We start from the raw sequence: 26,116 nt of genomic DNA, 5'->3' as shown, positions 1-26,116 counted from the left end.
TCTGCAAATTTCTTTGTCTTGGATGAAGACAATGAAACATGATGACCTCATGTTCATCATGTTTGACATCAAGTTAATCTGTTTCAAATGAGAGCCATCAACAACATGAGTGAATATGCTTTCCAAATTGACACATTATATGGCATACCGACAAGATGGTAATGAAGTTTGATAGGCTTTCAAATGAACCATTGGTTATTACATTTTTTAGGAACACTGCCCCCAGCAGGAACCAGCTGAATATACAATTATCACTACACATGATGTTTCGGAATTTGACTGATGTGAACAATTGCTTAAAAGGATCTCTGGGTTGTAAATGTCATATCTTGATTGCTAAATATGCAATCATAATCTAGATTTATTTAAACTTTTTTTTTTTAAGAACACAATAGCAAAGGCAACCTAAACCAACCTGTGGTGTCGAACTTAACTTTTAAGGACAAATAACTGCATTTAGTGCATGCCATTTTTCCCTGTTACCATTTTATTTGAGCTAATTTAATTTCATTCTCAAGGGTGTGAAAACTCTCTGCCCCTTCAAACTTTCAGAGTATGTAATTTTGTGTAAAACAGTCGCACTTTAGGCATTCTCTACCAGGCAAATTAAATGGGACCCTGTGGGGTTGTGTTGTAGAGTATTAAGTAATGCTTATTGATGTTTATTCTCAGAGGGAGCCGTGTGTGAAGAAAAAAAAAAAACTCTCCTCTTTGATTAATTTCCCCCCTTGCTTTACGTAAACGATGAAGCCTAAGCGAAATTGCTCGTTAGCCATGACTGAGAGAGACTACAATTGGAGCATCTCTCTTTAAAACCTCGTGCTCTTTTCCATAAAAAAAAAGTGCTTTTGTAGTGACCAAAAAAAATTACACAAGCACAAAAGTGAAAATTTGTGAAAACAAGGTCACTATTGTTCTCAGGAGAGCTCCAAATCTTGAAGTGTTTTTGTACTGACTAAAAAAATACACACTCAAAAGAAGTAAATAAAATCAAAACAAGGTGTGAGAGAGCTAGATTTTCAAAACAGTGGATGAAAACATACTAAAAACAATAGTGTGTGTAGTAATTTTCATGAATTAACATTTGATAGAATCCAAAAATTTCTAGCCTTATGTGATAGGCAAAATGCATTGGTTTCCTCCTCTCTGTATCATTCCTAAATGTCCCTGTGTGTTTCTGCTTCACTGGCTGCTGGACTGACACTGCTCCCCACATCCAAATATGTTCGGTCTCTTTGCTGCCTGCCCCTTGTGCCAGTCTGTCATCTTGCCCTCCCTCTTTCATGGCATACGTGCGCACACACACACACACACACACACACACACACACACACACACACACACACACACACACACACACACACACACACACACACACACACACACACACACACACACACACCTATTGGAAAAACTAGAAAGGCATGAGGAAAATGACTGTTACTGTGACAACTTTAGACTAACCTTCATAATCTCCCCCTGCTCTTTAACACAAATGCGTAATGCAGTATAACATAAAATACATGCAGCAGACACAAGTTAAGAGCCTCTTGAGGGATATATGATAGTTTTACTACCTTTTATGCATTGAGCACTCCATATTGCTTCTCATTTGACTGAAGGAGTGAATTAAAAAGGTTCACTCCGATGTTAGCTATGAGTGATGTGATCTATAAGTGCTTTAGAACAGCAGAGATACACTCTTAAGATATGATGGCAAGCAGAATTAAACCATCCAAGCTGAAAATCACGGCAAATCACAGCAGTCACTTGGCTTAAAGCTTTAACTAATGCTGTCACTTTATGCTCTTCCTCAGTAGTACAGAAGCTTTGATGCTGTTTAACAATGCTAACTTTACAATAGCAATAACTTGCAGGGGTCCGTGCATAAGAAACTTACATAACATGTGGAGGATGTATTGCAATTAAAAACTGAGAGAGTTGACACGTTGGGCCCTATTTTCACATCCATCTTATGTCTAGTGGATAGTGATAGAAAAATGAAGCCTCAAAATTGCTTTATGAACCAGTTGTATTTTTTGATTCCTCTAGATGAGATTGTTGGTTTTGAAAAAAGGGATTTAAGAAATGGCAAGTCTGTGTACCTTCAGCACAAAGACAGACAATACTCCCAACACAGTAAATTGGACCTGGCACAGCTTCAAATGAAGATGCGCCACTTTTTATGTCACGTGCACGTGAGCCTGTACACAAATAGGGCCTTATGACACTACTGAAGTTACATGCTTGCAACACATGCTTCAAGTTGTGGTGGGAAGTTGGATAGCCTCCATCTCAAACAAATATAAACATCCCTTTAAAGATCCTAAATAACTCAATGTACAGGGAAATAGAGAACAATATATTGGGTGAGTGACTTTAGTCTCCCTTTGCAGCTACAAGTGTTTAAGTGCTAGCCACTCCTTTGAATTTAAATTGTGCACTCATTTATTTTCTACCACTATATCCTGTTCAGTAGAAATATTTACATTCTCCCAAAAGAGCAATTGATAGGTCAGGGAGGTCAATGCATGGATGAAAGGACCTGGCTCACAAGTTCTGTTGTAGTTCATCCATGCCAAAGATGTTTGGCAGAATCAAAGCTGTGGTTCTCAAGTTGCTCCACGGCAAATGTAACCAACCAACATGGACCTTTGTGCAGTGTCTTCTCCAGACTGTTCCCACAAAGTTAAAAGTGCAGTGATGGATTTTCCCAAATGTCTTGATAAGCTGATGACAACAAAGTTTGAACATTCTTATGTTTCGTTTCAGAAACTCCACTCTAGTGTACATTACAAACATCTTTGTCCCCTCATAAAACTTGCATTATTTAGAAAATAAGCATGCAATGGATTGAAGTGAGCAGCTGTGAAGCAGGGAGTAGAGCAGCACTTTTATCTCACAACAAGAAATTTTCAGTTCTAAACTTTTATTTTGCAAAGGAAAACAAGTGTTATTTCTTTTCGGACAGTGTTGCATCAGTCAATTAAGTCCTGACCCGAGATCTGTATTTCCTCATCCTGCACCCTTATCCTCAGAGCATTGTGCGACGTGTTGGTGTGCCTCCCCCTGCTGCTTGTTTGAGCGTCCAACTTGTCCATGCTATGTTCTGCTCCTTCCCTTTCTGTCTTAAAACAATGACGGCTTTGTGAAAGCCGGCCTGTCGCGGGCCTTCAATAGCAGCCGGCTAATTGCTGACCCTAACAGTCCCAATTAGCACTTACAAGCTCGGCGCAGGGGCCCATGGGAGCTGTCTACGCAGATGTGGGGACGAGTCGCGGCCACAGCTGCAGCGTCTGAAGCACAAAGCAGCCACGCGGCAGCAGCAGCCACGCATAGCCGTGTTGCCCTTTTGGCTTTTTTTTTTTTTTTTAACCCCCGTTGTCTATCCTTCCATTGCATTCCTTCTTTTACCCATCTTTTGTCCTTCTGCCCAGTCGGGCTCTTTACTGACATCCCCAGAGCCCTCCTTGAGAGATCTCTTGAAGTGTAGGGAATCAGAGGCAGAAGAGCGCTCAGGGAACGCTGGCTGAGCGAGAAAAAAGGGAGGGCTGAAAACAGTATTACAACAGCAACAAGCGTGTAATCGCTCCTCTTTTTATAGTGGCTTCTCGAGGAGCGTGAGGGCTAATGTGCGCAACTTAGACTGATATTTTTGATAAAGCTCCACATTTAGTATCTGGCTGCCTATTCTCCTTTGAGTGTGAAATGTGATAAAGACATATAGCTCCCCACTGATAAGAGATAAGCAAGGAGTTGGAGTGTTTGGCGCACAAAAGAAGTCTGTCAAGACATCGGAAGTTTGGTGATTGTACAAGACATAATTCCACAGCTAAAAGGGGAGAAGTGGAAAAAAAATACGAGAAGAAGAAGATGATTAACGTGGGCCGGACTGCTCGTCCCTCATCTATTCTGTTATCTTCGTTATTTGGAAGGCATTAAAAGAGGCCAAGGATGGCAGCTTTGGGAGAGGGGCTCAGGAGGTGGGGGAAGTTCTATGCGCTGGGATACTAATTACAGTGTCCACTAATAGCGCCTCAAGTAAACCAGGCCAATGCATCTTGCTTGATGAGAACATGCATCAAGCAGCTTAATTGAGAGTAAAATGAGGCAGGCATGCCACAGGACCTATTAATCAACATTGATAAATGAAAGTGTAATTAGATGTGGAAATACAAAAAAAAGGGGGGGGGGAAGGAAAAGCAATCGGTTAAGTTAAAGTTAAGGCTACAATTGCTAACTAACGTTTTGTAATATCGGTGCGCATTAGGCTTGGACTTCCCCCCCCCCCCCCCCCTTCCTCGTGGCAAAACGCAGAGAAGGAAAGTTTGCTGAGGCATCATTACATAGTTATTGTACTTTCAACACATAAATAGTCAGTATTGCTGTACCTGCAATTGAGGTTGCACCTGCTTCGGAATACTAATTTGTTTATTCAACAACATCAGACATTCATCTCTGCTCTCCTCCTCTGCCTCGTGTGGTCATACTACCAACTGCTAGTGGATTAAACAGGTGTGACACCGGAATTGGCCAAACTATCCATATAAATAACGTCTTGTCTCTGGCAGCGCACTGCAGGCAAGCAACCATCATCGTTTTTTAACGTGATCATGTCAACACTTGCGAGGGTTACTTAATGTCATGAGACTCATGAGAACGGGCCCGTGATGTAGCGTGACATATTCAGCCTTAATCTGTGTTTATTGTTCATCATATTTATCTTGTGTTGCAGCCTTTTCACTCTCTGACATTGACATTCATTGCGGGTCCTGCAGAGCCCCATGAGCTATGTGAATAAACACAGCAAACACAACACCCTTGAAACGCCATAATCCCTTTTGTTTTGGTCGAGGTTCTTTTCGCTGTGTATGCAAGTGGGGGAAGCCGTTCCGTTTTAGCACACGTGCATGCGCGTGCATTCACATCGGGCCGTGCAAATAAACTCCCGGGCACAAATCAACACGCGCGTGCGCTCACATCCACACACGCAAGCGCTTCCTTTGCCGCGCTCACTTTCTCTTTCAAAAGCTCTTATCTGTTTATAGACTTTGATATGTAAACCTATGAAATCTCACCTCAGGCAAGACAATCGGGCCTGTTCTTCTTCAATCCGCTAGAATGGCGAGACAGAAAGGAGAACAAAAAGACAGAAGACAAAGGAGAAAACAATGTAAGAAGAGGGAAGCGGAGGCCTGGCTATAGTGTAGGGTTGATAATTGCGGCCACAGACAAGGCAGATTAGGACAACATTTACACCAAATGCTTCCTGAAGAGGAGACTGACAGGGGAGGCAATGTGTTTTATTGTTGAGCCAAACGCTCGCATTGCCTCCCATCGTTTTGCATCAAAACAGCACCAAAGCAGCGCTTTGCTAGTGAGGGAGGAAAGGAGGCCGGCTCATCTGTCACGGGACGGTGCACCCCGTCTCCGAGACACGCCATAAGGAAGTCGACGTTGGAAGGAATAAATAAGTCAAATTTAGCAAATTTGGTGAGCATTCAAGTCTAACTCAGCCTAGCAGCACGGGACATCAGAGGTCAGCTCCGTTTTCTCCTGCGCCCGCTGACATCAACTAAAATGGCCCGGCTGGAATTAGCCTAACCCCCGGAATGACATATCTTTCCGCGTAAACCGTGTGGACGCGACGAGCGCTTTAACGTGAAATCCAAATCAACACATTGTTTTTACAGTGTCAGAAGCAGCCAGGGAATGACCATCACTGCCTGGCTCGGGGATATTTGTTGTCAAAACGGTAGCAGGGAAAACTGTTTGAAATAATCTAATCCAGAGAATCTTGACTCGTTTGGGTCATTATGCAGGCTTGACCTGATTCTGTAGGCATGCATCTTAGCATGGCAAAGGGGAGGTGCAAGTAGACAGGCTTGTCGGCAGGAACACGTGGAACTTTGTCCGTCAATAAGCGTGACGCATGTTGGCCTCCGAAACGGGTGGCTGCCTGGTGGAAATAACGCGACACCCGTTGACTTGAGAGTCCTTTACGCCGCTGGCACCAAACAAGACAACACAAATAGCATCACTAGTAGCAGAGGAGAAACACGCTTTAGGGCTTTGCAGCCGCACTGAACTATTGTTCTGAGGAGGAGGCAGCCTTTTCACAGAAAATCATGTGATGACCAATAACAATAGACATTAACGTGGAGAGCATTTTATATAATTTCTTAAACTGGTTTGCACTCGTGCCCGCATTGTGCTTGAGCAACCTCAAAGCATTCATTTAATGTTTTTCTTTTTCTTTTTTTTAATTCATAGATCACGTTTTTAACTCAGATTGGATTCCTCCCAAACATTTTGCGGGAATGACACAAATATTTACGTATATCATGCAATATGTGGACATCACTGCACGCAAGGATAATTAGTGGTGAATTAAAAAGAAGCCTTTGTATTCATACATTTACGCTCTTAATATGAAAAATCTATTTGCAAGCGAGCATTTATTCATATCATTATTCTATTTTTGGGAACATATTTATTATCCATGCATCCCCTAAGAGGGGAAAAGAGTATATTGACATCACAAGAAAGTAGAATGAAAAATGTACAGTATAGCGGCCCGCCAATATAAACCTCCCGTTGGCGGTGAAACGTTGCGAGCATTTCAAATAAATAAATACATTAATTAAAACATTTTTCTGAGGATAGACGATCATTTTTTAATCAATACTTCTTTTTTTTAACGTTTGGGTTCCTTTCCCCCCACCTTTGATGAACTAAATTGCTATATACAGTAAAGCATTGTATTGAACCCATAGGCTAACTTAAAAAATGGTGAAGAAACTCCCGTTGCATGGGCCCCCCTCTCCTCCAATATTTCTTCCCAGAAGTGCTGATTTCACCATCATCTCCATCATTGTATCCTTGCGTGGCCAAAGCAAGAGGCAATCCTCTTTGCTGTCTCCTTGTGTCTCAGAAATAATAAATACACTTTTTTAATGGTTGGCTTTATGTTGCTTTTGCAGCAGAGCTGTCACTTGGGTAGTAACACTAAAGATGCAATCATAGTTGCCGCTGGAGAAGATGGACGAGTGAGCGGGACAGGTGGACAGGTGAGATAAGGAGGTTTTGTGAGAGGCAGTCAGAGCAGGATTTGTGTGGCTGTCTGCTGCCCGACGCTTAATAGCTGATGGCAAGCTGTGATTGTGATGAACATTTTAAATCTCTGGTCACTTTTACCTTGACCTTTTTCCTTGCTCTCTTTTCTATTGCCAGGTTGCATGTACCTCATCCGGAGTGGGTCATTTAGTGCCTTTGTTTCACTCCGCACGTCAATTGAATCTTTACCTTGAGATTTATTTGAAAGTGGAACTCTTTTTTACCCAAGTGAGGGCATCCGGTACAGTACTAGAAACATTTCTGCATGTATTTAGGAGAAGGTTTGCCAATTATTTGCCAATATTATATTTAAATCTCTTGATTGATTGAATCTGATCGATGAGCCCCTAATCTACTGTGACAATTGGAATTCATCAACAAATATTTTGTTAAATCGGAACGTCAGACAGTCCAACTTGAACTTTTTGATATAATACTGGATCATTGTCCCGGTCATGTTGCGGACAGTGAGTGTACGATTTTCGCTTCTTGGTTGTATATTATTGTGTATTTTTCTTCTTTTAAATCATGATTGTTGTATATTGAATCAATATGGAGCTGTTGTGATCTGATTCAACACGACACCTCAAGATGTGAGCCATTTCTCTGATTTAATTCCATTTTCACACAACCATCCTGCTCAAGAGAAGCCATCTCTTGATTTTTTTTTTTTTTAGAGCTACGTATAAGTATTGACTATCAGTCATTGTAGATCTAAAATTGACCTTCATTTTCTCTAATACTCTAAGAAAGTTTCTCGAGTTGTAAAACATTCATGGGCAACTACAATCAAAAGGAAAAATGTCGAGCTCAGATCTCACTGAGAGCTTAGGCAGAAGTGGCCCATGAGTACAAAGCCAATGTGGCTTAAATAATAATGGTAAATGGGACACTAATATAAAAGTGCATTTAAAATTCCATGGCATATATAAAGTAATGTAGCTTTTAAATGATGCTTAAAATGTCAATACATTTGAACCACCACTCTTAATCATTGCACCTTCAACTCCCCTCATTATGCGAAATGTACAAAACATGGGACAACAAATGATTCCAAATCAATTTCAGCAACTGGAAAATATGCAGACATTTAGTGCACATTAATCACATAGAATTTTAATTTAATTACAATTATCAATTAATCAATCAATTAGTTACCCATCAGCAGTCTAACTCATAAATGCTTTTACATTATCTTTCCCTTGATGAATGTCTTTTATGATATTTGCCTCCACCAAATCATTTGTTGCGCAAAATGTGCCCCCGCCCCACTCACTCCACTACAGAACAACAAAAGAAGCATCGTTGTGGCTGTTCATATTATGAGGAAAGGATTATCAATATTAGAGGGAGACCTGGAAAAGAGCAATACCCAGTTTATTAAAGACTCTAAGGCCACACCAGTATAATGAGACTCAATGCTGAAAAAAACGACGATAAAGATGATCATTTTCAAAAATGTAACAATTGTATTTCATGAAAGCACCCCAGCTCCCCAAAAATAAACAGGATAAACAATGTTTTTAAAGCAGCTCTTGTATTATAATGTATTGGATTTTGCTAGGACAACATGGAAATTAATACAAATGATGATCGATCATCCACAATTTTGTTTAATGAAAAGCCAAACGGTGGACTTCCAATGTAATGTGGGCTTTTCACTAGGATTTCGATCACAAATCATGTGCACTCAGTCTCAAGCTGTTTAGCCTCTTGGAAAGCAATGACTGCTCTTTGGCCCACTCTCCTATGAACGAGTTCATCTCTTTGTTTTCTATGGCTCGCCGAGTGAAGTTTGATGAATGGGGGGGGGGGGGGGGGGACTTGTCACATGTGGCGTGGGTGTGTTATCTCCATGTTGTGTGAAATGGAGACAAAAGAAGACGAGTGGATGAGGAGACTGTGATTTTTATCTCTGAAGTGCAAAAATGTTTCTCAGCACAACACAGGAGGGAGTGGGAGTAAGATTAGAGCTGTTGAGGAACAGAAATAAATTGATCAGATAGCACAATGAGAAGAACGGAGGGCTTTGTTTATTAGGTGGTACAGTATTGTCATTTTTTATATTTAACAATTATCAACTGAGAACATTTAACTATTGTTATATAAATAAATATATGTATTATTTGGCTCCACACCTTGTTTGCAGTCTATATGTGTCTGCTTGCGTGTGTGCTGGCCCCCAAAGCAAAGATCTTCTTGCTCGGTTGGAACTTTCGCCCCAAGGCCCTTGTGACTCACGTGAGGGAGTCGGACCCCCAAAAGCTGTCGGGACCATGCAGGCAACATGTGACAACTTTACCTACACTTAATCAGCATGTAGTGGTCAGGCCTATGTTTCTGTGAAATGTCTTCCCTTGTGTATTCGAAAACATCTGTGGTCCATTTATTTTATGCAGTCCTATGGGAATCCAAATATGTGGGTGTGGGTTGACTTGTTTGTTACATGAATATTAATATGAATATAATACAGTAGAACCCTTAGGCTGAACATGTTTATCAGCATCCCAGAACATGTTGCTGGCTAATGTTTGACTTTTGAACCAGTTTTTCCCATGGGAAATAAAGAAAATGTCAGAGCAGCGAGTAACTTTTTGCGTATGTTAAAGTTTTAATTGTTTTTTTCAAAAATGTTTTCTGGTCTTCATCACGGTTCGTCTTTATCATCACTAACAAAGTAAAAAATCCTCAATGCTCACTGAGGTAAACTCTTGTGAAATTTTCTGAATCCTTAGTCATAGCATGTATTTTTTATATTCTTAAAATCACATTTGTACATCATTGAAAATACATAAGTGTAGGCTGTTCTCTCAGTAAGATTTAAATGAAATAAAAATGAATAAACTACCATATAACCAAAGAGAGGTCAATCACCGTTTAAAGGCCTCGTTTTTACAGACAATTTTGAGAGAAATGCGAACACTATGACCTGAGGGGCACTTGATGTATATAGATATATATACACATATTAATACATACATATAATAAACAATGAACATTCAATACCAAGCGTTCAGTGTTAAAACAGGACTGTTCATTGCAGCAGGAAACGCTTGATGTGTGATATAGGCGACAGTTAAAATCAATTCTGTGACTTCACTCTATTGTCCTGAATTTGCCCATGCAAGCCTTCTCCCCCGACCACCTCCCCCATACACTCTCCCACTGAGCAACATTTTACTCAAATCTGACAGATGCTCAAGTAATGATGCCTCCCACGTGTTTGGCCTCCGAGACGACATGCCCGTGTCTGAGAAGGCATCAACACTACCTGAAGACGCTGATAGAGATGATTGCAATCCTCCATCGCCATTTAATGACGGATGAGCCCGCAGCTCCAAGAACATTTGACAAGCTGCTGTCAGAGGTGACAAGCGGGACTGAGTGAATGAAGGCAAGCAGGCAGGAAAGAGCAAAAACACACAGGTGCATGTGCAGACAGTATACAGATGATGGCAGATGGAGTGACATGGCGGGTGGGGTAAGGGGGGGGTTGTAAAAAAGATCACCGCTCAATCTGTGGCAATGACAATATGGTGTCAGCCTCTCGCTGGGGAGACATGGCAGGCTGGCAGGTGGGCTTCTGCTGTCTGTGAGATCAGGCCAGACATGCAGAGACTCTCACATCCGAGACTTCTGTACCTTCACATTGATGCTGAGGCCACAGTGACACATAAACGGACTCACACACACACACACACACACACACACACACACACACACACACACACACACACACACACACACACACACACACACACACACACACCTTTCCAACACAAATTGTTTGTTAAGAGCTTTTGGGGACTCTGTCTGCCTGGAACGACCCACGTGACTTATGGATGCAGAAATAATGTCCATTTTTAAAATAAATGACAGTTGTGGAATTCTTATGCGTAAAGTGTGGAAAAATTCGTATTGTCACATTGAGTGGTGTAGGACTCTCTATAAACATATGTCTCTATCTGTATGCACCAAAATTGTATAGGCTATGTAGTTCCTCTTCATATATGTCACCCTTTCAATTTGATAAAGTTTGGGCAATTAAAATGACACCCGTTGACTCTTAATAATAAAGTACTTTTTCGCAGTTGATTTTGAAAGCACTTACCTTCTGGACGGAACGGTTATTGGCCGCCTATCACCGCCTATCAGCTAACGGCTGGCTTTTATGCACATCCACAGTGGGCTACGGTGTAAAGTTCCATCTCTGTCGCTAATTACTGCCACAGTGCCAGCATTCAGAGTCTAAGCTCCAAATTAGACGACTCAACCACAACAAGGGCGACGTGCCCAGCAGTCATTTGTCAGACTAATTATTTGTCTTGGGCTTGTAATTGCAGCAGGAACAGGTACTCAGGTAATTGTGTGCTTTAGCTGCAGTGTGAAGTGATGCTTTCCTTCCATTTTCAAATGAGATGAAAGGAATAAAAACTGCCATTCTGCAATATAATATTCAATCCGGTCCCCGAGACTGACTTTGATTCTAAAAATATACGTGCCAGAGTTTAGACCTTGACATTTTTTTTAAATTATTTTTTTTAGGTGCTTACAGCTTGATGTTAGGATGATCAGCGTAGATGGTTGCTCCCATCCTTTGACACTCTCCTGAATGTGAATAATCAAATCTCTCGTGAATGCTACATCATAGTTTCATTCATACCAGTCCTCAGTCAATGAACTTAAAATATGGTGACTTCAAATCAGTCCATATCGCATATGTGAGAATTTTTTATGGCAATTCAAAGGAGCACATTTGGGCTCTATGCAGCATTCCGCTGCTGCATACAAATATAAACACACAGGCCACTGTCATATGTAATGATGTCGGCTCACTAGCACTGTCACCTATCATCATAATTATGACTCTGCTCTTTTTTTATTTTTAAACGTGTATTCCATGATATTTCACAGCGGTTACACGGGGCCGACTGGACATGATGTCAGGTTGAATATTGTAATGAGCAGAAAATAAATAACTCATCAAGAAATATAAACAGAAGAATTTTTTTACATTTGCCCCGAATCCAATCGTAGCCCTCCCGCTGTCCATGAGACTTGTCAGATGTGGACAACGGCCGCTGAATTCCAATGCGTGTCTCCTCCTGACGAGCAAATCAGTCTCACCACGCGATTGTCTCCGGCTGTCTCGCAGTGTTGCTCCTGTGCACAAGATTGCCCAGGGGCCCCCTTGTTCTTTTGTGTCACATAACACGCAAGGCCTTTGAGAAGGATCTATAACTATCAGCGACAGCCGGGGCCAAGCACGCCTGGCCTCATGTAGAAAAGGCCACGTCTACATGAAAAGGTAGAGACAGAACATCGTCCTCTACCTTCCCTTACCTTGCTCTAATAGGCCGCGTGGCCTGGTCACGTCTTTTTCATGTGCGCTGGGCCAGGAAATGTCAGCTCTATCTTTAATATCTGCAGGCACGCTGACGGCCCTTGTTTGATAAACAAAATCTTCCTCCTCTCATGAACAGAATGTGTTTGAGTGTCCATCAGGGTCCAGATACCACATTGGGCTTCCACTTTGAGGGAAAAATATTTTGTGTCTCATCGCAGTCACACTCTGTGTAATGTGCATGATCAGTGTGTCTGGGCAGGATGAGAATAAGGAGTGATCTTTTTTTTTTTTCCTCCCCCATTTTCTGCCGCCCTTCTCTCTCTCCTTTTCTCTCCTAGCTGTGGAGACACCACGGTGCCATCTGCTTTGCATTTGTTTAACAAAGATTTATTGTGCAGCAAGACACTAATCCAAAACACTCAACACACGCATACATCTCGCCTTCGTCTTGTCGCAGGCCGCAATGAGAAAAAAAGTGAAGGATTGGAAACGCTTGGCGGTCTCTTTTGTCAACTCTCACACTGACGAGGGGAGAATGAGCCGGCTGCCACACAAAGGTAGAAATGCCAATAATAGTTTCCTCTGCTTCCGAGTGGCACACACCAACTTGAGTTGGAGGTACAATTATAAACTCATCATAGACACGTTTAAGTTTGAAGAAAAGAGTGCAAAATGCACGTATATGGAAGAAAGTCCAAGGTGGAAGAAAATCACAGTCTTCAACTTGGCACAGAGTTTCCCTACGGGCTCTCGAGGATATATCTTGGATGAATCTGAAGGGGTGTGGCCTGGCATGTCCTTACAGCCGCAGAATCCCTCTGTCCTCTTGTCACTTGCATGCCAGGTCTTCAGGGCAAGATCTTTTCACCTCTTCAACTAGGTGAGGCCAATCAGATGGGTTCAAAGGCCTCCTCAGAGATGACTAAAAGGTTAGGAGGTCCCCTACAAAGAGTCAGTGTGATTGTCTGCTTGTTCCCCTGCTAAAAAAAAAGGGCTGAGAGTCCCCATCTGCCACGTGCTATTACCAGGGTGTGATCATTTGGGGGTAAACACAACGAGGCAGACATACACACAAGAGGTGAGAACATGTCCCATGTATATGTTCTTGTACAATCCAACAAACACACATACTTACAAAATGACATGCACACATGCTCATGTACGATCTATCCCAGAAGCCCCTATCCAGTGCCAGTGTTCAACAATTGAACCCTCCAACCTGGAGGTGAAGCCCCTGCCAGTTCACCTGCCAGGACTGGACAAGCAGAGCACTTAGCGTCCCCCGCCCCTCCACACCAACTGTGTTGGGGTCAAGGAGGCTTCACCCATGCTCGTGTTCACTCTCTCCCAAGCCATGCCCGATGTCACCCATGTGGGAGACACCGAAGCACACGTTCCTACTCATGGTGCTGCATTTATTAGAAGATAAGAATCATAAGCATTCCAAGAGTGTGGTATTTCCAGAATTAGGCGTCATTCGTCCGCGACCTGGCCACCTTTCCGCCTTTGTCCGTCCGTCCTCGTCACCGGCCGGGCCTACGTCCAACGTCACCCTCAACACAAATAATCACCTATAAGACATTTATGTGAGCAAATAAGGTAAAACCTTTTTGATGATGATGCCTATCTGTGTGTGTGAGGCGGGGGGGCATGTTTTGGAATGTGGGAAGAATCTGGAGTAATACAAATATTCTAACATGACATATTTACGATGGATTTCTGTTTGGGGGAAAATCACCAGTGTGTGTTTTTTATATGGTCAAGGCCGGAGGAGTTATTTTCATTCACTACCGTTCTCCAAGGAGGTCTATTTCTAAAAGTATACTCATGTATTTCGAGAGTCATGCAATGAAGTATTGGGCAGCATTTTTGTCATTTTCATCATTTGCAGATTTGACAAAACGCAGAGGCTTTAAGTTTGTTAGAGTAGATGATGCACAACAGGGACATGTCATGTCAGACCAAGTAGGCGGAGGAAGAACATCCTGCAATGGGCCATGCTAATTACATTGGAGATGTTTTCTTCCTATAATAGTAATGCAGATGGTGGTCCCTGGGGAATCTGAATTAGTCTACTGTGTTCAGAGCTGTGCCATCGAGGCCTGTGGTATCTTGCGGACATCAAACCTCAACCACCATCTGGACAGTGTTAAGCTAAGAATGCTGATTGCACAGCAATGCAGTATTCTTTACAGCCCCTCGTGCCATTTGGCTTGGTCATGGAGAAACTTCATAAATGCGTCTGATGCGTGACTGTTTTACTCAGGGCTAAGACAGAATAGTCATTTTACTAGTTTTATGTGAACATTTGATCACATTTGAACTCAGCTCAATTTTGTTTATATTGCACTTAAGAACAACTGCAGTTAAAAGGAAGTGCTGTACATAAAAAAAATTAACATAGATATTAAAACATAATATAATTAAGAAGCAAATTAAGCATTAAATAAAGAAATAAGCATTAAAAATGCATAAATAAATGCCGGCAAATCGATAATGCCGGCAAATCGATAAATACTAAAACAAGGACAAGTACGTATTGAGCTGTGTTAAAAAGACAAGGAATGAATTTGGAGGCAGATTTTTAAAAATGTGTAGTGAGGTTGCTTGTCTGATGTGCACTGGGAGGTCAATCCACAGTTTTACAAATGAGAAAACAGTGCAGTAAATACACACGTATTTTATCAAATTCATGAAATTGGCATGTGGAAGTGACAGAAAATTTGAGCCACCAGGTGAGGGGACCTGTGAGTCCAACAAATGTGTGTGAATCAATTAATTTACATCACGTTTGGCAGTCACAGAAAAATAGAATTCACATAATTATAGGGCTTGGAAATCATATTTTATCTTATTCACCTTTGATATTTTTGACAATCATTTGACAACTGTAATTTTTGGAGAAATATCTGATATTTGTAGCACGGTCAGTATGAAAACTTGGGGCAAAGCTATTAAATGCATCCTACATTATCAGAAATGGTGTGTAAGGGGAAGAAAATAATGGGAATGCAGTGAAACGCAGAATAGAACAATTTGATCTCTATTCAGTTTGTGCCGATCAAATTAATTAACTGCCTTCCAAAATTATTCAGGGATTTTTCAGTAAGAGTAGGGTCATTATTAATACGCACTGTAAATTGTTGTTCTATTAGTTCGGTAACATCATCCTAACACAAATGAGTAAATTCTAAGTGGACTTGCATTTGCCAGCCCCTGGATCCATTGAGTGGGCTGCATGAGGGGCTAACTGTCCCCCTGCCGAACTAACAATGGTGAGTTTGGCGCATATCCCAAATGTTGAATGCCAATTGCATTTCTAATGGCAGGTTTTATGATGAACCTCTTGCATTTAGTAGTATTACATCACAATGTGTTGGTTGGTGTTTGTGACCAAAAATTGGACCTATTTAGAAAATAACTTGGAAGTAATTGAATGACCTTGATTTACACAGTAGCAAGGGTTCAGATTGGTTTACAAGTAATATATTATTTCACAGTAGCCATTCATAACTGGATTCTGGGCTTTGTATCTGCTAACCAAGGGCCGGCAACCTTTAACTAAATGTGGCAATGACCTCAAAGAGTCTGAATGCCCAGGACTCCCCAGCAGGAAGACAACATTCCATTCAGATTCAAATCAGTGCCACAGGGCATATGGTACGTATAATGTTAATGACTAGGAGTCTTCATGGAACACAAAACGGGTTAGATTTTAGAGAAAGGCAACCATTTTCTCAACATTTTTTCTTCCCTAGAATTGCATCTGAATTCACACACAAAATGATGCCATTCAAATAAGATGTATCTACTAAAATATACACATTGCATAAAAATTATGTATTATATTAATGAGTTAGCCAGCAAGTCAATGATTAGTTGAAGACTACCAACCAAAGTCCTTAGACTTCTGTTTTTGTGACAATCAATGCTATTTGAGTCTCCATCTTTTATAGTTCCTGATTGCATGGTAATCAACTGTCATGACAAAGACAAACAAAGGCAAGTAAGCAACACAAGCAAAGCACAAAGGCAGACAAAAAATGCTATTATCCATTCCCACAATAGACTTTCTGTTTTAAACTCACCATAAAAATGTAATCCCTTTGTCTCTCTTTTACGTCCATTTTTTTCAAACACAATCCAAGCCGGAGGGAGGAATGAAATTGGACCAACCTCATTTACATGACACACATTGGTAAATCTGATGATAAACATGTGGAAAAGTTACTGTTACTTAAAAAAAATAATATATATATATATATATATATATATATATATATATATATATATATATAAAAAAAAAAAAAATATATATATATATATATATATATACAGTATATGCACTCACTCTCAGAGGCAACTCGTTTAGGTAGATTAGGTTGTCCCTTTCATGAAGCCAAATATCCATCCATCTATTTTATGAACCGGTTTGTCCCCACGGGGACAATATTAGAAATGTTCCTATGATGATACAGTGCACTTTTGCGCTGCAACAAACAATATCTACATTGAAAATTGACCTGCTATCAATTTTCAATGCGGCTTATCCTCAATAGGGACGTGGGTGAGGTGGAGCCAATCCCAGTTGAAATTGGGCAAAAGCCGGGGTACACTCTGGATTGTTGCCAGCCAAATAATAAAGATGATTACTAGTGTTATTTTTGTTATTGTCATTAGTATTATTATTATTATTATTATTATTATTATTATTATTATTATTATTAGTAGTAGTAGTAGTAGTGGTAGCAGTGGTATTGTTAAAGTAAAACTCTTATGAGAGTATCAAACAAATCTGGCTAAAAATTTTAATCTATGGTTACAGATCAAAAAACAGAAATATACTTGTGTAAAGAACAAGTGATTGATTTTTTTTTCCTTTCATTTCCAACGCAATCACTTGTGACATCAAAGATGTGGTATCTAGATTAACTGTCAAAATATTTTTTGTGCACATATTTCATTTTAATATACTGTATGCAAAAAAACTAAACCATTGCTTGCCGCTTCAGGTAAGCAACACAAAAAAGTGAAAAACCAAAAAGGGGAGGGCTTGTGCACATCCTTTCTGAAGTGGATCAAATTCAAATCTTAGATTGCCTTCTTGGATAATGTGGAAATATTAGAAAAGCCTTGATCTAAAATGGAGCATGGAAATGAAGAGGCAGAGGGAGCCCTTAGGACAGGCAGCAGACACAGTGCTGGGCCAGCCATACATACCTCTGGGAGGCTGCAAGCACAGCCTACCTCTCCTATGTAAATGTCCCATTCTACACATTAGTCATACTGCTTTCACCACACTAAAGTGTGCTTCACCCATCAAACCCTGCCTGCCTCCATGAAGATCCTTCGAATGTTCCACAGATAAACCCCAGAGGCCCTTCCTACCCCTCCACCATCACCACCTACATAAAGAGTTGCGGCTGATGGGTTATATATCCGAGAGAAATGGAGAACCTTCCGATGGGGAAACATCTTTGCTGATGTTGGGAAATTTCTAGTACGGAAAAAAAAATAATAACACACGTTCTTTTATTTGCATAAATAACACTTTCTTTTGCTGTGTAACACTGTCATAAAATGTGACAAATATACGATGGAAGAGAGGATTGCAAAATCTCAAATGAAAATTTACTCACTATCGATCAGCACGAGTATTGACTTTCACCTGGGTTGTAATGCACTCAAGCAGTCTCAGTACCTTAAATTACACATTATGAACCAACACGCTACTTCTATTACCCTCTCAAAGCCTTATGACCTCTGCGTCCCTGCAGCCTCCATCTGCACTTGTACATTCTCTGTTTGTAATGTTACATGGTGGGGACTAATTCATTTTGTGATTAATTGATCTGGGGCTATATGGCTTAATAAAATCCTGTAATTGCTTTAGGTTTAGGACTCAGGAGTTTTAGATACTACTGCTAACCAAATGACCCTATTAGATGTCTCACTTTCCAGAGAGCTTTACACCTCTCAAGATCATTTGTTCATTGTACACTGAAAAAAGATGGTGTGTTGGATTTACTTGATTATATTTAGTCAAGTGGTTGCACTCACAGAATCATCTGGATTTAGATTAAAAAAAATTAAGTGGATGTATGGTATATTTAAAAGATTACTCTGATTTCAGATGAAATTCAACACACCATTTTTTAATGTAGTTTAATGTTGACTGACCACACCCCCTAAAATATACTTGGGCCCACCAGGTGAAAGCCAAGGCCAGTTAAGGCTTTGGGGTATTTTTCAATTCTCCAGGGTTTTTTTCTCTCACAGAAAGCATATATTGAATGTTGAAATGGGAAGGGGTTGTAAAAACATTTTTTTTTGTTTTGCAGCCCTCCTGAGGAATCCTTGACCACCCCATGGCCCACCAGTGCCAGTTAACCAGTTAACCAGTTTCACCCTCTAAAAAAGTGAGTACAACTTCTCAATAGAAGATAATCTAGCATGCTGAATTCTTAGCTCTAACATCCCAATCAGGTTAAAGTAATTGAGTTCATAATGAATAATATGTATTATCTATCACTCCATATAACTATATCATCTATTATGTACATCCCTCTCATATGTATTCATTAATGTAAAGCAAAAGGCTTGCTAGCCTTATTTCCAAGATATGATCTTAAACTCTGTTACAGCACAAGACCACATTCTTATTTATACACATGCCTCACAAGACCACTGGGAGGCTCCGCAGTGATTTACTGCAATACATAAACTAAATATAGAATCAATACGTGTTTCTTTGCTTTTAATGCATGGCTGTGTTTTCGGCTCAGTGAGGAAGGAATGAGAAATAATGTGCTTCATTAACTTTGGAACTGGGTAAGAGGGCGGTTTTTAAATTTTTTAAATTGTGACTTAAAGTCCTCTTCTAATTTGCACCCTAAGCAATATGTTAAAACTGCTGTTATTATTATTATTATTATTATTATTATTATTATTATTATTATTATTATTATTATTAAAAAAACATTACCTGTACATTAGATAAATAGCCTCAACCTTATTAAAACAGAATGTACAAATAATTTTGAAAATAGGAAAACTAGGAAGTCTACTGTCACAGAATGAATTATGGTCAACTTTGGAAGCACCACTGTATCTGTTCGAGATAGGATGATAACATTTATTCATTGATTGATTGATTGATTGATTGATTGACATTTACAACTGACTGATGTAGTTGCGCCAATTCCCATTATGTAATCTTATCATGTTTTTTTTTTCTTAATTCTTTTTAATTGCACAAATATCACACAGTTGCCCAATCTCACAGACTCCTTTTTTAAAAAATTTGCACTAACACAGTGCATATGTCAATGAAAATCCATAGCGGGTTAATCTCCCTGCAATGGATACATGAACACTTTATCCAAAGCTGCATATCACCTGGGGTCGATTCATTGTATGTCAGGGGCAATATTAGCATTCATATTAGTTGCTCTGCCCATGTATGATATTTGTCACTGCAAGCCCTTTAGCGCACCAACACAGTTCGGGGGGGATGCTTATCTCATGAGCCATAAATTAGAGGATGAATTTCCTCCAAAACACTGAAGGCAAAGGATGGAGTCATTGTGCTATGTGGTGTTTTGACACAGTAATGACACATGTTTTACAATCAGCCCCTTCCCCTTTTCATCGGGAGGAGTGGACCTGTCCACTCCTGCTGGAGAGAAATGGCCCTTTCGGACATTACCGCTTTCTCCCGGGGGAGATATAAATGAGCGGCAATTGGGGGGGGGGGGGGGCTGTACAAAGAAGACAGTAGAAGTGGAGGATTTCTTTGCAAACATTGAAAGGAGAGTGTAAGCACGCAGTATGCAGAGCTTCTCCAAGACAGCATCTCTTTCTTGGTTCCTTGTGATAAATGCACAAGATGGAAAAGTTGCTTAAAGTGAAGGTCACATTTGAACGAAGTAGGATCTGGGAAAACATCAACCCAGTATTCCTCTCTCTGGCGTTCTCTTCGCTGGGCTCGTTATGTCTTGCACTCATTACAAGAGAAGCCATACAGTGCTGGTTGGGAGAACGTGCGATGAGCCTTGGGAGATATATCCACTGGGAGGGAGAAAGGTAGACTGAAGGGGAATAGATAAAAAAAAAATGCTGACTGCTCTTCAAAGGAGGCAAAAATAATTGAAATGGCGGAAGTGTGTGTGTGTGTGTATGTGTATGTAAATGTGTGTGTGCGCGTGCCTGTGTGTGTGGGGGGGTTGGAGATTGAGTGGCTCCATGTTGGAGTTGGTCATTAATTGAGGAGGAATGTGAAACACTGTGTGGTCCTCGGTGGACACAGAAGGGGAGATTGATAGAGGAAACGGCGCGATAAAGATATGAGAGAAGGAAGAGAGAGGTAGTGAACGGGGGCAAAAAAAATAAAAAGTAAAGGGAACATTGTTGCAGCGGCAGAAAGACGGAGGGAGGGAGAAAGTTCAAAGTGTGCCCAGACTGAGTCCTGTCCTCGCCGTGTCCTTCCTCGGGCCCCCAGTCATGCATCGCTCATCTTGTCACATTGAACTCCAGATGCTCCTACCCTGGAGAATGCTACGGCTGCGGCCATTTTTCTTCATTCTCACTAACAATTTGGTAATGAAATATTGATTTTTAGTTAGATTCATATTGATGCCATTAGCTTTGCATTGATAAATCACATTTGGCCGCTTGTCTAGTGTGGCAGAGCACGAGCGAGGGCAGAGAGATTACAATCAAAGCCACTGATGTGTTAATTTGATGGATATTTCCTCTTTCACAACCACCCCGCCTCCCTTTCTTTCTTTATGTTCCACTCCGTTTCATAACATTGTGAGTTTTTTTTTTTTTTTTAGTACAAAGCACCCGTGAGGATATTTATGTCCATGTCCATTTCGCTTGAAATAGCCTTTCAGCCAGGCTGCCTGTGGCAATACTGCAGTTTTAGAGTCATTTCATCTCTTAGGCCAAACAAGGATACAGTATGAGGGACTCGTCAAATTGGCAAAACAAGAGACGGCCTGATGCTTTGACACCAACCAAAAACAGCAACAACACAATTTACGAGAGGCCTTTTTGCATGTGATCATTACAATCTCTGCAGGGGAAAATATCTAAATTTCATTCAGTTTCTTCAATATTCATTACCAAAGAAATGGGCAATATATGGGAGAGTAGCAGCAGCAGCTCTCAGGGTGCAATTTTTAGAAGAGATTCATTTAAATGCCTCAAAATGTTACCGCTCTCTTAAGCATTTCACATGCAAGGTTGGGAGGATATAACATCTGAGAAACAGTGGAATCATTTTCCAGATTAGGGCGTTTTTTAAATGAGTCTCCTGCCACAGCTTCGCCTTCCAACTGCAATATGCGTCTGCACACAGTCATCTTAATGAAAGGAAATGATAGCGTTCACTTTAATGACACGGAGTTCAAGGACTGCTTATTGTTCCGAGAAAAGGCATCTTTTTTCACAGTAATATGAGTCTGTCTTTCTTTCTACCACACAAGTGCAATTTCATTTTGAGAAACAGACACTGAAGGTTAAATGCACTATATGGCTCGTCAAAATATGAGTGAATTCAGTGTTTGGAAGCGATATATTGATAAAACCCTCTTACATTTATCTTTTTTATTTTGACAATGTCTCTGCAATTATGCAAAATGGAACATAATTCAAATTTCAATGACGCTTGAGCTATCTTGGGTTATGTTCGTTATAAAGCAATTATACGGCAAACATGCTCAACATCCAGTGGATATTTCTTAAAAGGAATGGCAATCATATTTTCCGCATGTTTACTGAAGAAACTACCAGTTTTAATGTGTTATCTCATTGAGACTATTGCTCGGGGTAAATCTCCTCCCATGTTACTTCTGCAAATACTTTTGGTCCAAATTTCATTATGTTTTGTAGAATGACAATGACTGGCATTAAAAGGATGACGATGACGAGCAGGCGTCTTGGGTCGCGCTGGCATTTAGTTGAGATGAAATTAAAGTCCAGAGTTATGGCTTCTTTAGGGTTATGCATTGTTTCTTTGAACCAATAGTGGCCCCTGCCTTTTTTCTGTCTGGATCATAAGGACCAAAAAGGCTATTTGGTGAAAGGCCAGTTAGGTCCAAATGGGGCTGGTGGAAGAAAACCGTCTCCTCTGGCCTTGAATACAATTTCACAATGAGCAAGATATCTTGACATTCATAATTGGCCCCTTTACAATTTGAGTCGGTTTCAGCTTTTGAAATAAAGTGGAAAATCTGAACACAGAGCCAATGATAAGATCCATTTCTTGTTTGCATGTTTGTGCATTCAACGCTGATATTGGTTTGACTTGGTGCTATAATATTGGTTATCCTATTTATCAAATTATCCATCCATCCATTCAGCCTGTCTGTCTGTCTCTTAACACAACTGATCGAGGCAGTAGTTCTTTTCTGCTAAATGTTCCTCCTTCAAAGAGAGTAGATTGTGTTCTGTCTCGTCTCTCTCCAAACAACTGTGCCTCAACTCATCCAGCTGTCAGGCCCCTGACGTTTACAGAAGGCACCACAATCATTAGCCTAATCAACAACAACAAGTACACATATCAATGGGAGCTAAAATGGCTGGTGTTATGGTACAGCAAGCGCAATTTGAAGTGAAATTCAGTCAAGACTATGACAATGAATGTGGACTTCAGAAGACACCCTTTGCCGCGGCTGACCCTCATGCTGTCTAACAGCCATGTGTCAACCACTGTGACTTTGCAATTCCTGGAAACAAAATTCTATTAGGACTAAATGTGAGGGTCCATCATTAACTCCATTTGCAAAAGGCCCAACAGAAGATGCGCTTGATGTGGCTACTGAGGAAGCACATGACCTGCCACAGGGGGGGGGATCTTCAGTTCAACACAGCCTTCATTGGATTTGTTTTCATCCATCAGTCTGGTTTGACGTTGTCGGGGAGAAAGACAAAAATAGACTGTAATGGACATTTACAACTGCTTAAAGAATTACTACTATATAGTGATGGAAATTCCGTTTCCTTAGAGAACCGCCTCTATTGGCTTAGCTCACTGAAAAAAAAAAGAAGAAAAAAATTCTTTACGCTAATCAACACATCATCACAGCAAAATACACTATAAAACATATACAATGTAAAACAAAAGGGCTAAACCCCCAAATCCAGATAATTTGTCAAGAATTAAGATTGGCAGTGAGAAAGAAACACAAAGTACCTCTGTTTCTTCTGTAGGGAATTATCTGCCCTGTTTTGGTGAATATCCTCTCAGGAGGGACTTGTGTTATTACCATGCACCACACCATGCATAATCTTCAGCAGTAACAGCTGCAGATCACGTAAACGCTCATTTCATGTTGTGGTCAAAAGGATCATGCATGGAATAACACGTGATTTCGAACTTTGTGCTTGTTTTACAAACACACTTTTTTATTAATCAAGCAAAAACATGTAGTTTTACCTTTACCTACAGTTCTGACGTGTTTGTATTGCTGATGAGTAATAATAATTAATAACAGCACAGACACAATAAATTGTTTTTCCACCTTCATTGCATTAATATCGTTGCTATTATGTTTCCCTTTGTTTTTGGAGCACATACAGTGGTTAGCACTGTGTGGGAAGTAGTCGGGTCGATATAAGATTAAGGGTATGGATGGGTCCGTCTGCCTTAAGGTTAATAAGATTGTGACCATCCTCTTAACAAAACGCAACCTGCTTTATTACTCAGTATCTCCACCGTACTGATACGCCTCAGAGCTTTTGTGACTGCTCATTGGCTCACCGTCTGCAGCAAGAGTTCAGAACGTAGCAACTATTCATGAATAGTTGTCACTCTGTTACATGACCAATGTCATCTTTGTCATGATCTGGCTGTTGATTCTGGTTTGATTTAAGAAATCCATTTCATGTTTTTCTAATATTCCTTGTGTCAATGTCTGTCTCGTTAAGTTATTGTGTTTAGTGTCCACCTGGGCTTGTGAACCCGGGCCTTTGCGGTACCATATGAGCTCCCTCCAAACCTTTGTGTCTTGTCTAGTTGTCCCATGAGTTTGTATTTAGGACGTTTCAGTCCTTGTTGGTTCAATGTCATTGTTGTGTTTTGTTTCAAATTAGATTGCTCTTCATATCCGATGATAGGGTTGATTGTCCGCACAGTTTTTAGTAAGTGTCCAAATTGGATTTGGCACTATTCAGAGTGGACCACATTATTGACCCATCTGACAGGTTGCTGTGGCAACGGGGTCGGAGCAGAGGAGTCATATGTGACATCATATAATGCCGACAGCGTAAATACCCAAAATACTTTCATTAATAGACTTGTATACATGCTGTCACACTTGTCTCTCCTCACGGACCGATAAGGCAATGTGTTTCTTCCTCTCTCTAGGGACTGCTGGTTTGAAGTTCTTCATTGTTTATCATTTCTTTACAGCTTTGTACTTTTATTGGCACTCTCTGGATGGCGCTCTGGCGAATTGGGTCTTGCGCCAAGATGAGTGACATCACAGACATTCAAATCAGATTAATGTGTTTGGAGCTGTTCAGACTGATAGGCATCCTGTCCGAATCACATATGAAACTAATATAGTTTTGATCTATCTTGCAAAAATCATTTCATGTGCTTTATGACTATTCAGACTACAAAAGAGCTATCCAGTTTCATTTTGGATGGACTAAAAATCATATTTTGACTGGCAGTCTGAACAAGACCTCAGACATTAAAATTTGGTGGGAACAGTTTTGACACGAGCCTTAAACTGCATGCACTGCGCCCTAGAGCCTAAAGACAAAGCCTCAATCCCATCAAACACTTTTGGAATGAACATCAGTATTTGACCAATGACTTCACAAATGTTCATATAGAAGCTGCAAAGAGGTTGTGTATTTCACATTTTCTCCAGGTTCTGTAGGCATGATGAGCACACCCCATGACTTTTGTCCATATGGTGTTCAGCAAAGATATTCCGTTTCGCCAGAAAGCACCAAGAAACGTTTTTTCTCGTGAGAGCTGACCCCTCATTCAACCACAAGCGAAACACCTCAATTTGGATACCTTGTGTTCTGATCAATGCGTCTTTATGTTGCACTGCCCTTTACGATATTGTACTACCAAGCTCTTTATTACATTAATGCCTTTCCAGTGATGTCATCCTGAGGTCATCCTCAGAAAGAGGACCTGTCAAGTGGCGTTTTGATTGGCAGAGACCTCATTGAGGTTCGGCCAATGGCGACCCGGCGTGGCAGCTGGTTGTCAGGAGGAGCAGACAGGCAGGGAAGGGTCTTCGTTAGCACCTCAGTCTGAGCAACAGAATCGATAAGTATACCCCACAAGGCGTGTACCCTTGGCCAGTCCGGAGAGAGGAAGACAGCAGTGCTCACACTCACTCAACGGCTCCAGTGCCACAGCTCACAGCCGATAAATGAGAGTGAGAGAGCGAGTGTGAGAGAGAGAGAAGGGGGACGAGGTGGTGGGGATCTGAGGAGAGAAGACAGAGCAGTCAAACATTTCAGGGCCCTCCATTCCAGCGTAATGAAGCATAGCAAGAGAATATACCCTTGCAACATTTGATAAAGATGGGCTGACACACGAGTCCAAATAGGTTCCTCTGTACGCCAGCACGTCTATCCATCAATGCTCAGTTTTACAGGAAGGAAAGGAAGGGAAGG

The 26,116-nt window shown here is 40.8% G+C and overlaps 1 long non-coding RNA gene across 1 annotated transcript in view; it reads left to right on the top strand.

The window, feature by feature from the left end:
* The window catches only part of LOC147052314 (uncharacterized), a 100,933-nt gene that overhangs the window by 62,233 nt on the left and 12,584 nt on the right, over positions 1 to 26,116 (top strand). The window contains exon 3 of the long non-coding RNA XR_015066927.1: positions 18,805 to 18,882. This is a non-coding gene — a long non-coding RNA (uncharacterized LOC147052314). The remainder of the gene's footprint in view (positions 1 to 18,804; positions 18,883 to 26,116) is intronic.

Source organism: Syngnathus leptorhynchus, chromosome 8, assembly GCF_054491065.1.
Source record: "Syngnathus leptorhynchus isolate UIUO chromosome 8, UIUO_Slep, whole genome shotgun sequence".
NCBI lineage: Eukaryota > Metazoa > Chordata > Actinopteri > Syngnathiformes > Syngnathidae > Syngnathus > Syngnathus leptorhynchus.
Note: the sequence above shows the minus strand (reverse complement) of the source record. Positions and strands in the feature narration are given on the sequence as shown.